The sequence below is a fragment of the Bubalus kerabau genome, chromosome 23 (assembly GCF_029407905.1).
Source record: "Bubalus kerabau isolate K-KA32 ecotype Philippines breed swamp buffalo chromosome 23, PCC_UOA_SB_1v2, whole genome shotgun sequence".
NCBI lineage: Eukaryota > Metazoa > Chordata > Mammalia > Artiodactyla > Bovidae > Bubalus > Bubalus kerabau.
In genome coordinates, this window is record NC_073646.1 from 21,270,816 (window position 1) to 21,284,739 (window position 13,924).

Below are 13,924 nucleotides of genomic sequence, written 5' to 3' on the forward strand. Positions count from 1 at the left end.
TCTTCCCAGACCAGAGATCAAATCCATGTCTCCTGCATCGGCAGGTGGACTCTTAACCACTGAGCCACCAGGAAGCCCCTAGTCAGTTTCTTGTACTTTTCTCTCCCTTCATAATTTCCTGGTCCTAGTGTTCTTTCCTCGGAGAAGGCCATGGCAGCCCACTCCAGTACTCTTGCCTGGAAAATCCCATGGACGGAGGAGCCTGGTAGGCTGCAGTCCATGGGGTCGCTAAGAGTCAGACACGACTGAGCGACTTCACTTTCACTTTTCACTTTCCTGCATTGGAGAAGGAAATGGCAACCCACTCCAGTGTTCTTGTCTGGAGAATCCCAGGGATGGGGGAGCCTGGTGGGCTGCCGTCTATGGGGTCACACAGAGTTGGACATGACTGAAACGACTTAGCAGTATTCTTTCCTAGGTACCCTGTCAGACACTGAAAAGATCTTCCTGGATCTCCTGTCCCTCTTTCTCCATAAGCTAGTCTTGTGGTCACTCATCAGGAGCCAGATGGTTGGGAGAAGTCTTGAAATTCAAGATTGGGCTGTTTGGGTTCCTAGCTGTAAGTAATGGGAGTAGATCTACCTCTTCTATGTTCCTGAAGTATTCCGAACATCTTCCCAACATCCAGTGAACTTAAAGTTTGCTGCCCTTGAGGATTTTGTTCCACAAGGAAGAAGCTGCATCTTTCTTGTTCTCCATGGTATCATCACCACCCTGCCTGGCACATGGCAGGTGCTTAGTAAACATTTAAATAAACAGCCAGGACGAAAAGGATCCTGACTGGTTGAGAACTGAGTTGAATGTCCTCGGGCTCAGGGTCCCGATTGTCCACAGGTTGCAGTGACCTGAGAGGTGAGAGTGCCAAGTCTACAACAGCTGCCTATTTCAAAGGAAAGGCCAGCAGATGTTCTGACTGCTTCTGGCTGTCGCTGGCAGGCTGTGTCAGATGGGGCTGCCAGGCAGGGCTGCCGTGTCAGGAGACCTTGGGGGAAGGAGCAGATCCCAAGCTGCAGCAGATGGTGAATGCTGTCTTTAGTCTTTAACATTTAAGGGAAAGAACTGGGAATAGACACTCGGCTCAGTGGCAGTTATGATGCATTTAAATAAGTCTTGCAAATCATTTACAGAAATGCAGATGCCTCCAAAGTTCTTAATTGCCTGTGGATTTTGTGGGAACTTCCTCTAGTTCATTTTTCTATCCTCAGTGTCTAGTAGAGAGTGTGGGTGTGGAGTGAGCCCCCTGCATGCTGGAGTGGGGAGGGGGGCTGCCCACTGAAGGAATGCATATCCTGAGAGGCAATGGCATTAAGTGGCTGTAAATTATTGATCATCTTCCCAGGGGAGTCTGACCCCTTAAGAGCAAAAACTGCGTCTTATTCTTTTTTATATTCTCCTTATATCTGCCCCCAATTTACTCAGTTTCTTGTTCTATCCAAGCTAATGTTGGGCAGGTACATAGATGTCAACTACCCTATCATATTTTCCTGAAAAACAAGGATTTCTGAATAAGGGAAGTAGGACTTGGGAAGGTATCTCAGTTTGCTTCCATTCCCAATGGGAAGATGAATACCAACTTCATAAGGTTGTTGTCAACATTAAGTAAAATCACACATGTAAATGGCCGCAGTCCATGCCTGATACCTGGGTGGTAGTTATAAAATTATAGGTCTGAAGAAGCAGTACATCATGGTGGTTTTGATCATGAATCTTGTGTTCATAGAGCCCTGGGCTTATATTGTTCCTCTGTCACTTACTAGCTTTGCTAACTTGACAACATATTTAACTTTTCTGAACCTCAGTGTCCTCAGAGAAAATGGCACTACTATCAGTGTCTAACTCACAGAGTTGGTGTAGGATTAAATGCAATAATTAAATGCAATAATGCATATGGTCAGTGCTCAAAAAAAATACTCATTATTGTCATCATTATTATGGGACAGAGGATGGTAAGTAGTGTATCTTGGTTGTTTGAAATTATATGGGAAAATTTGGGTTGGGTGAGTATATATAGAGAATTCTCACCCTCCCAGTTGTTCAAGCTAAAAAACTTGGAATTATTCTTAAATCTTCTGTTTTTCTCACTCCCCACAACCAGTCCATCAGACATTCCTGTTGGATCTAACTTTAAAATATAGGTAGAATCTAGCTACTTCTCACCACCTCCAGTTCTACCACTCCTGTATGAGCCAACATCACCTCACTCCTGGGCATTATCCAGTAGCTGGTCTCCCTGCTTCTATCCTTACCCCCAACAGTCTTTCATCAACACAGTAGCCAGAGGGATCATGCTTAAAAACACAAGTCAGTTCCATTTCATCTCTACTCAAAACCCTCCACTAGTTCCCCAACTCCCCCAGAACAAGAACCAAACAAGGCCCTGTAGGTCTCTCCCTACGTGATCTGCTCCCTCCTTTGCTCCTCTCTGTCCTCACCTCCCACCACTCCCTCTCTCACTCCGTTCATTCCAGCCACACTAGTTTATCTGCTGTTTCTTGAACACACCAGGCATACTCCTATTTTGAGCACTTTGCATGGGTTGTTCCCCTGTTCCTGGAATGCTCTTCTCCTAGACATTTGCATGGTTCATTGTCTCCCATTCTTCCTGTCTCTGCTCAGATGTTGTCTTCTCCACAAGGCCTTTCTTGATCACCTGCCCAAGTATCAACAGGCAGCCCCCTTGACAATTTCAAATTCCTCTTGTCCTGCTCTTTGCTTCTATCTTTTCTTAACACCCATCCCACCCAACATACCATACACTTACTTACATATTATATTTACTGCTTGTTGGCAGACTTCTCCTGCTAAAATACAAGCTCCATAAGGACAAGGATCTTTTTTTTGTTCATCAGTCTATCTCCAAAGCCTAGGACAGCACTGGGCACACAGTTCAGTTCAGTTCAGCCCCAGTCATGTCCGATTCTTTGTGACCCCATGGACTGCAGCACGCCAGGCTTCCCTGTCCATCGCCAACTCCCAGAGCTTGCTCAAACTCATGTCCATTGAGTCAGGGATGCCATCCAACCATCTCATCCTCTGTCTTCCCGTTCTCCTCCCGCCTTCAATCTTTCCCAGAATCAGGGTCTTTTCCAAAGAGTCAGTTCTTCGGATCAGGCAGCCAGAATACTGGAGTTTCAGCTTCAGCATCAGTCCTTCCAATGAATATTCAGGACTGATTTCCTTTAGGATTGACTGGTTTGATCTTCTTGCAGTCTGCACACAGTAGGCATTTGATAAATGTTTGTTAAAGTAAAGAGTGCACCCAAGGAAAGGAACAACTGTAAAGATCTAGAGACAACTTATAAATGAGAAATCATAGGACTTCCCTGGTAGTTCAGTGGCTAAGACTCTGAGCTCCCGATGCAGAGGGCTGGGGTTTAATCCCTGGTCAGGGACCTGGATCTTGCATGCCACAGTTAGAAGATCCCGTATACTGCAACTAAGAAACATGATCCGTGTGCCATAACTAAGACCCGGCACAGCCAAATAAAGAAATGAAGACATGGAAACTTACATTGCCATATGTAAAATAGATAGCCAATGGGAATTTTCGGTATGTCTCAAGGAACTCAAACAGGGGTTCTGTATCAACCTAGAGGGGTGGGATGGTGTGGGAGATGGGAGGGAGCTTCAAGAGGGAGGGGACATATGTACACCCATGACTGATTCATGTTAATGTGTGACAGAAAACAACAAGATTCTGTAAAGCAATTATCCTTCAATTGAAAAATAAATTAAAAAAGAAATGAACCACAAGGTCCTCAAGGTATTTAGACATTGAACTCTAAATTGAAAATCTGGTTTGCTTTGGCAAATTATAACCCAAAGTAAAGCTTCTCAGCTGGTACTAGTGGTAAAGCATCTGCCTGCCGATGCAGGAGACATAAGGGAGTTGGGTTTGATTTCTGGGTGAAGAAGATCCCCTTGAAGAGGAAACTCTTAGCTTTTGGGCATAAAACTCTTTAAAGTGTATATTTGGTTCAGTGGGGTTGTATTTTTTCTTGTCAGGAGAATCTCATGGGCAGAGGAGCATGGCAGGCCACAGCCATAGGGTCGCAAAGAGTTGGATACCACTGAGCGTCTGAACACACACAGCACAGATTGTAATCACACAATTGTAATTGTGTGGATTGTAATCTGTAATTGCAGATTACAATCCAAATTAAAAATTTAATGAAGAATTAAGTGATCTGGTAACAATAGACCCACATTCTCTAATGGACACTGCAGTCAGAGTGGAGAAATGCTTTGTCATTTGGTTTGCCATGGTACCAACGGCACCCACTTTCTTCACCTAGGTTACCTTCCTGGACCCTGGAGCTGTCTGGATTCGCTGTCTTTGACTAGTTGCTCACAGCTGGAATGTCTCTGTTCCCATCTCTACGGCAGGAGTTCCATCCTGTGGGTGGGGTCTCCCCTCTGCCGGGGCTATCTATTCCTGCTTTAAGTAATTAGATACTGGGGTGATTGCCCACGGAAGATCAGTTCTCAATCACTCCTGAACACATAAAATATTTGTGAAGACATGAAATAAAAATGTTACTGTGCTGGGAACATTGATCAGCAGGGTGATGTTTATGGAGCATTGTTAATTGGATTTCTAGAATGAGATGTTCTGTCGGTTGGAGTCTATCTGATGAAACGTGGGCTGTGACAGCAGCTCCTGGCAATGACCTGGGGGTGGCTTCATGGTCAGGGAACTGGGCAGCCATCTGACCAACAGGCTGGGGAGAGCAAGGAGGATTGAAGAGGTCGCTGGGAGCTCTAGTGGTCCAAGCTTCTTATCGATGAGCTGTAGGGAGTACTCCATCTCTCAGATTTATCAACAACTTTAATGAATGTCGTGTTTGAGATAATGACCTGTTTCTGGACTTGCACAAAGCCCTGAAAATACTTCTACGAATTGTGTTTTTATCTCAAGGACTGCAGCGTGCGACGTGCAACATTACCATTGATATCATCTATTGAGAACTCTTTCCCAGGTTCTTTATTAAGGTTTAATTAAATTTTATGTGTTATCAATTAGGATTAATCTACATTTAGTCTGAATTAGAGGAAGCCAATTATAAATAACACCACTTCTCATTTATTCCTGAATACAAAATGAAGGTTTTTAAACTTCCTTTGGAAGAAAAATACAACCCCACTGAACCAAATATACACTTTAAAGAGTTTTATGCCCAAAAGCTAAGAGTTCTATTAAAATAAAGTGAAAGGGTGAAAATTCCTGTAGAAAGGTGCTGTAGACAGAAAATGGGAGTAGTGAAGGGAAGGAGAGGTAGCCTGAATTACGAAGAAAGCTGTTGTCTGGGAGGAGTTTCAAGAAACCTGCATTTTCTATTTTCACTGACTGAAAACTCAGCAATGACCACAAGACTGGAAAAGGTCAGTTTTCATTCCAGTCCCAAAGAAAGGCAATGCCAAAGATTGTTTAAACTACCACACAGTTGCACTCATCTCACACGCTAGCAAAGTAATGCTCAAAGTTCTCCAAGCTAGGCCTCAACAGTACGTGAATGGAGAGCTTCCAGAAGTTCAAGCTGGATTTAGAAAAGGCAGAAGAACCAGAGATCAAATTGCCAACATCCATTGGATCACAGAAAAAGCAAGAGAATTCCAGAAAAACATTTACTTCTGCTTCGTTGACTACCTAAAGCCTTTGACTGTGTGGATAACAAGAAACTGTGGAAAATTCTTAAAGAGATGGGACTAGCAGACCATCTTACCTGTCTCCTGAGAAACTGGTATGCAGGTCAAGAAGTAACAGTTGGAACCAGAGATGGAACAACAAACTGGTTCTAAACTGGGAAAGGAGTGTGTCAAGGCTGCATATTGTCACCCTGCTTATTTAACTTATATGCAGAGTGCATCATGTGAAATGCCAGGCTGGATGAAGCACAAGCTGGAATCAAGAATGCCAGGAGAAATATGAACAACTCCAGATATGCAAATGATACCAGCCTAATGGCAGAAAACGAAGAGGGACTAAAGAGTATCTTGATGAAGGTGAAAGAGGAGTGTGAAAAAGCTGGTTTAAAACTCAACATTCAAAAAACTAAGATCATGGCATCTAGTCCCATCACTTCATGCAAATAGATGGAGAAACAATGGAAGCAGTGACAGATTATTTTCTTGGGCTCCAAAATCACTGCAGACAGTGATTGGAGCCATGAAATTAAAAGATGCTTGCTCCTTGGGAGGAAAGCTATGCCAAACCTAGATAGCATATTAAAAAGTAGAGACATCACTTTGCAAACAAAGGTGTGTATAGTCAGAGCTATGGTTTTTCCAGTAATCACGTATGGTTGTGAAATTTGGACCATAAAGAAAGTTGAGTGCTGAAGAATTGATGCTTTTGAACTGTGGTGTTGGAGAATACTCTTGAGAGTCCCTTGGACTGCAAGGAGATCAAACCTGTCAATCCTAAAGGAAATCGACCCTGAATATTCATTGGAAGGACTGATGCTGAAGCTTAAGTTCCAATACTTCAGCCACCTGATGAGAAGAGCCAACTCATTGGAAAAGACCCCGATGCTGGGAAATATTGAAGGCAGGAGGAGAAGGGGACCAAAGAAGAAGAGATAGTTGGATGGCATCACTGACTCGATGGACATGAGTTTGAGCAAGCTCCAGGAGTTGGTGATGGATGGGGAAGCCTGGTGTGCTGTGGTCCATGGGGTCATAAAGACTTGGACACGACTGAGCGACTGACCTGAACTGATCTCTGATGGCCTTGGTCTTTAGCTTCTTGAGACAGGATTTCGGTTCCTGACCAAAGATTGAAGTCAGGCTGCGGCAATGTTAGCACTGTATCCTAGCCACTAGACCAGTGACCAGTGACAAGGCCTGGCCCTTCAGCTTTGTAGAAATGAATTCCCACAAAGACAGAAAGTGGTGAAACAGGTTAAGTGTTTATTAGGAGGAAAAAGTGTACAGTACGTGTGGGTAGACACATGGGCAGACTTAGAGAGAGAGTTTCACCCTGGTGGTAGTTTGAATCACTCATATGGATAATTTCTGCTGGGTTTCCTTTGGCCAATCATCTTGCTTTGCCTGGTTCTGAGTCCATATTTGGTGTATCTCAGAAACCTCCCATGTGTGTGCACACATCTCCCAGCCAAGGAGGATTCTGGTGGAGAGGCCTATGGGTATGCTGACACCACTCTCTTTTTGACCTCCAAGGAGCCTCTTTGCAAGTGCATAGTTGGGAAGGTGTCCTTGATCTTGAGAATGAGAAATATATGGTCTCTATCTTTTATCTGGGCAGGGCTCAGCTTCTCTCTTGCACTTGCTGTTTTGGAGTATCTGTCCATAGGAGATAGACTCCAGCTACTCAGCCTGGAGTTTGTCCCCTGGGATCCATCTCTCTCCTGCATCAAGACAGCAGGCAATCTAAAGGATAAATCCATTTTCCCATCTCTAACCATGAGTTTGATAAAACCCTTCCCCAAGGAGGTGCAAAGGACCTGAACTGGCAGAATGATTATACTTGGTGGGACTACATCAAAAGGTTTTCCTTCTGAAACTCTGGCCAGATATAGATTTGTTAGATTTATAATAAATAAGTGCCATTAGCTATGAGAACAGCAAAAGCAATGGAGAAGCAGTCAGGCTCTGGGTAGTTGAGGCAAAGAGACTTTCAGCTTTGCAGTGTTAGCCTGGAGTGGTGGCAGAAAGAAACAGAATGCACCACAGTTATTGAAACACCTCTGCTCCCAGAAGAGGCCAGAACAACCGTGGTTGTATTTGGTGAGGCCAGTTCAGAGTGGTTCAAATATTTCAAGTTCTCTGCTTTCTGGGCACAAGGAGGATTACACCGCACACTTCCTTCCACCTTGGATCAGGGCATGAGACTTGCCTGGTCTATGAGATGCAAGAAGTGATGGGCATCAGTTCTGTGTAAGGGGTAGCACACCATTTGCCATGGTTTCTGCCTCCTGCTGCAGAAATCATGGAAACATGATTTAGCTAGAGCATCCACCAGCCTAAGATGGGCAGAGTCCTCCCTGCCAGCTTGCACAAGTCATGTAGCAGGAGCAAGAAGTAAACTTTTTGGTCAAACCACTGAGATGTTGAAGGTTTGGCTACTTCAGCATAACACAGTTTATTCTGCCCAATAGACTGTCTCTAAGCTTTGGTTTCTTCTAAGCTTTGGTACCTACCTCATTGGGTATTTATATGGGGAAAAGAAATAATTTACAAAAAGTGTTTCACTCAATGTCTGGCACACAGTAGGTACTTAATAAATGTTAATGCTTGCTATTATTGTTGTTGAGGTTGGGGATGCCTATATATTATGCCTAAATGACTTTGCAATACTGTGTGGGTTTCCCAGGTGGTGCTAGTGGTAAAGAACCTGTCTGTCAATACAGGAGACATAAAAGATGTGGGTTCGATCCCTGGGTCAGGAAGATCCCCTGGAGGAGAACATGGCAAGCCACTCCGGTATTCTTGCCCGGAGAATCCCATGCACAGAGGATCCTGGCAGGGTCACAAAGAATCAGACACGACTGAAGTGATTTAGCACAGCACATGTGATACTGTGTTCAGAATTTATTTAAACTTTTAGAATTTTGGTATCTTGCCCTCTCACCTAATCAGAAATTCCATATGAGGCACCCTTGATTCCCTCCTATTAGAACAGTTTCCAGAGTAGACAGAGCCTTATAATGCCTGATCCTATTGATCTCCTCTTCTCTCTGACACCACTACCTAGTAATCCTGTAATATATAGTTTAATAAAGTACAAAAATCAACCTTGTGATGACAGCCCTTTTAGGGAGGCACTGAGCTTTCAGTGGGCAGCTGGAGACCTAGCCTGCACAGGCCTTCTAGTACATCTGTGATTTCAAGGACCCCTTTCCCACAAATATCCAGCTGTTGGAAGAGTAACCTGTGATTTGTCTGACTTGGGCCTCTGTACATGTTCTGGCCTGAGTCTCATTTAAGTGTGTCCAATCTACACACAAGATGCAAACCAATTGACTTGAAGAGACTTGAATTCCACTGGTGACCAATAAGCAGGTGTGTGTTGTGAACTCTTCCCATGGGCTTGATGTGCCGTTGTCCCAGAAAACCTTTAGAGGTTGCCATGTAGTAGGAAACCTGAGGGACATTTGGGAACAACGATAAGACTAGTTCAAGTATTGCCTGCACCCAGAATTTAAAGTGACCAATTCTTTTGGACTGATGCCAAATCCAAATTGGCCCAGTGTGTGCAAATTCATTACAGTCAGGAATGTTTTGGTTGCAAGAAACAAAAAACCAGCACAGACTAAAAAGGAAAGTTATTGGCTGTCATCACTGAGATACTGTAATGACGAAAAGTACCAGCTTCAAGTATGGCTGTATTTGGGTATCCAAATGATATCATTGGCTCTCTCTCAAGCCCTACTCTGACTTACTTTCTCTGTATCGATTTGCTTTTCATCAATGTTTCACATGGTGGCAAGGATAGCATCAACACCTCTAGACTTCTCTTTCTCTTACGCCAATGACCCCAGCAAAAAAGCTGTGCCTCTATTTCAATAGTTCCAGGAAAAGTACTGAGGAGAACTCTGGGGTTAATTTTTCTAATCTACAAAGAATTTCTGCAAATTGAAAAGATTTAAAAAATTCAATAAAGAAATAGGCAAAGGGTAGGAGTAGGCAATTTTCAGAAGAGGAAGTGCAGATGGCCAATAAGCAAACTAAATTATGCTCATTTTTATGGGGGAAGGAAAATGTAAATAAGACTGACAATAAGATCATGTTAGGAATTCATCAGTTTGGCTAAAACTGAAATGATTCATAATCCATGATTTGTGATTGTGTGGGATAAATAAAGGCTCTCATATTTTGCTGGAATGAGTAAGATTGCTTTAACCATTCAAAAAAAAATCTGGAAGTAGCTGCTGCAATTTAAAATATATATACTCTTTGACCCAGCCATTTAACTTTGTATAAACAGAAATAAAAATATCATATCAGTAGCAAAATGTTTATTACACAATATCTGATACTTGCAAAAATATGGAAGCAATCTGAAAGTCCAAAATAGGGAATTATTGAATAACTAATATTATTTGTGTTCTGGAGTTTTATGCAGCTATTAAAAATAGTATTTGGCTATACATCTATAATCTCTTTCTAAGTAAAAACAGCAAATTGATACAGTAAGACCCCATTTTTGAAAAGAATGAAAATTTATTCCAGTGACTTTTTATATATGAAGGTTTGCATGCTGCTGCTGCTGCATCACTTCAGTCATGTCCGACTTTGTGCGACCCCATAGACGGCAGCCCACCAGGCTCCCCCGTCCCTGGGATTCTGCAGGCAATAACACTGGAGTGGGTGAAGGTTTGCATGAGATGGGGAAAAATATGGAAAGATACATACTAAATAGTTGATATTAGTTACTTTGAAGGGAAGGGGTCTTGTGGGTATATATTGCTATTGTAGTTTGAAAAAAAATCATTATAGTTTATATAAAAAAAGGACAAAGTGTTCTCATGTCCCTGAAACACATTATAACAAAGCACAGGTACAGAGTGGCATCCTAAATCTTAGGGTGGGCATAGGGGGATATGCATGTCTTGTCAAGGCTCTTTTCACGGAAAGTTGGTTTAAAGCTCCTTCTGGCCAGTACTGGCTGTGATGTTTGCACTGCCAAGCTCTGCCACAAGGGGATGTATCTGTCATCTCTTGACCCTGATCACACTGGGCCTTCTGTCTGAAGAATGGACACATTGGATTCATGGGGGGGCCTCCATCTTACATTTCAGCAACTGTGATATATGCTGTGCCTGCAATTCCTAGGTTCTCTTATGAATTGAATCTGTTGAGTCTGGTTGCCAAAAGGTCTTTGTGTTCATGAGATCCAAGCCTTGTGATTTTATTCGGTTGTGTGAAGGCTCCTATTGTTAGTTAATGTTGTCCATAGATCATGCATGGAGGCCTGATATTCAAACTGAGTAATGGACTAAAGGGCAGAGGACTTTTGGCTTATTTTCCCTTTCACTTCATTGTTTATTTATTTGTTTATTTTTGGCTGTGTCGGGTCTTAGTTGCAGCACACGTGATTTTTCTTTACATCATACGGGATCTTAGTTCTCTGACCAGGGATCCAACCTGCGACCCCTGCGTTGAAAGGTGGATTGTTAACCACCAGACAACCAGGGAAGTCCCCATTGTTATTCTTATTTCAATAATAACAACAGCATTGTGAGACATAAACAGGGAGTTGATATTATTCTTGGGGATTTATGTTTGTGTCCCCATTAGTCAGCACATCCATCTAGCAAATGTTCCTGGTGTGTTAGGCACGGTGCTAGGCACGCCATTGACCTTCTGGTCTGTGTTTTCCACATTAATACTGAACAGCTATTACTATATGGAAATGAGGAAAAAAGAACAGCCTCCTAAGTAATAATTGAGTCAAAGGAGAAATAAAATATATAATCAAAGACCATTTAGAGAATAATGAGAATGTGAATAATACATATGAAAACTTATAGGATGTAGCCAGAGCTCTTAATTTGCTTTTTATTGTTGAAAATAAAAATGAGTAAAGTTAGCTTTAAAAGAAGTATGAGAATTAGCACAAAATTTTAAAGACGTGGAGAAAGATAAATCCTTTCAAGAACAAAGCAGAAATTCATGGGTTTGAAAACACACACGCTCAAGGATAAATGCATCCAAGAGGTGACTCTTGGAAGAAAACCAATAATATGGATAAACCTCTGGCAAACTGACTGAAGAGGGGAAAAAACAAAATAAAATTTTAAATGATGAGGAATTCTTAAAAACCAAGATATTACAATGTACAACTCTTTGTAAAGAAATGAAAAAAACCTCAGTGCTGCAAATTCTTTAGTGAAGTATGAATTATAAAAACTGACTCATGAAAAAGTAATAAGTCTAAAGAGAAAATAACCATATTAAAAATAAAAAAGTTAAAGTGTTACTAACTGGGAGCTCTGAAATAACCTCCTTGAACAGAAATTTTTCTAATGTGTTTTTTTTTTCATATTTTCCAGCAACAGATTATTCTTGCACTTGACAAATGATTCCAGATTATAAAAAAGCATGGAAAATTCTCTAATTCATTTTATGAGGATAAAGCAACCCTGAAATCCAATCTTGAAGAAGTTAGTGGAAAAAAAGGAGAGAACAGAAGACCAAGGAACTAGATGAAAAACTATAAATAAAATAATAGCAAACAGAACTCAATAATACATTAATAGAATCATTCACCATGACCATGTCAGATTCAGCCCCAGAATGCACAGACTTTTGTCTTTCAGATCATTTTATTTAAAAAGAAATAAAACTTTCAACTAGTTGAGGAGCCCTTTTTGTGCCTCTTCTGGACTCCATCCTCTTCCTCCTTTGCTCCCACCCTCCGTCCATCCCTCACCCCCTTTTAAACAATAGTGATAACAACTATTTTGGAGTTGGTATTTATCCTCCTAATCTGGATTTGGAATCTCTACAACTTTTATGTGTTCACAAATATTTAGCTACATATTACTCTATGTGTTCTCAGTATCCCATAACTGGTTTTATTCTAAATGTGTCCCACCAGAACTTGCTTGGCATCACTTTCTTAAGATGGATCCATGCTGATGCAAGCAGAACTTGCTCATTCATTGGATAAATGCAGCATATTTTATTTTAAATATTATTTTTTGCACCTGCACAGTCAGGTTATTTCCTTCTTTGGGTGGCTACTGTCAACGATTATACAGCAAACATTGTGTATCCTTCCCCACTCTCCTGTTGCAGTGGTCTCCTCTCCTGTCATCAGGGTATGAGTTCGCTTTTCCACATCCTTGCTAACCCTTGTATGGGATGAGCTTTTATTTCCGTTTTAATTTGCGTCTCCCTGATTACTAGCAAGGTGGAGGTTTTTTCAATGTTCATTGATCACCAGTATATTCTTCTCTCTGAATTATCTGTTTATATCCTTTGTCTATTTTGGGGGGGTGGAGTGGGGCATGCTACAAGGCTTGTGGGATCTTAGTTTCCCCACCAAAAGTTGAACCTGGCCCTCGGCAGTGAAAGTGAGGAGTCTTAACCACTGGACTGCCAGGGGATTCCCCTTTGCCTAGAGTTAAAAAATCTTTTTCCTACTGATTTTTAGGATTTCTTTATATATTCTGGATGCTGATCCAGAACTATTTAATAACAGAAAATCTATTAATATATTATATCACAGAAATAGATTAAAAAAATACCCCATGTGATATGTCAATAGGTACCCAAAAGACATTTTTCTCTAGAACTTGATATGTATTCCTGGTAAAAACTCTTTGAAAATTTAAGAATAAAAGCACAAGAAAAGTACCTCTTTTAAACAAGGTGTACATCAGACTTGCTGTTGAGACATCGAATGCATTCCCATTAGAGATAAGGATGCTTACTGTTATGGGCTGAATTGTTCCCCCCACCCCGACTCCCACCCCCCACTGCTACTCAAATTCGTATGGTCAAGTTCTAACCCCTAGTACCAAGAATGTGACTGTGTTTGGAGGTACAGTCTTTAAAGAGGTGCATGCATAATTTAAATTAGGTCACTAGGATGGGCCCTAATCCAATATGACTAATATTGTTATAAGAAGGGGACACAGAGAGATGACCATGTAAAGACAGAGGGAGAAGACAGCCATCTACAAGCCAAGGAGAGAGGCCTCGGAAAAACCAACCCTGCCAATATCTTAGTCTTAGAATTGTAGCCTCCTGAAATGTGCGAAAATACTTGTCTGTTGTTGTTAAGGCCACCCAGCCTGTGAGACTTTGTGATGTCAGTCAGTTGAGTTCAGTTGCTCAGTTGTGTCCGACTCTTTGCGACCCCATGGACTGCAGCACGCCAGGCTTCCCTGTCCAACACCAACTCCCAGAGTTACTCAAACTCATGTCCATTGAGTCAGTGAGGCCATCTAACCAT

General features: G+C 41.9%; 1 long non-coding RNA gene across 1 annotated transcript in view; it reads left to right on the plus strand.

The window, feature by feature from the left end:
* The first annotated feature begins 929 nt into the window (after positions 1-929).
* The window catches only part of LOC129637844 (uncharacterized), a 46,886-nt gene continuing 33,891 nt past the window's right edge, over positions 930-13,924 (plus strand). Inside the window, exon 1 of the long non-coding RNA XR_008707602.1 lies at positions 930-1,019. This is a non-coding gene — a long non-coding RNA (uncharacterized LOC129637844). The remainder of the gene's footprint in view (positions 1,020-13,924) is intronic.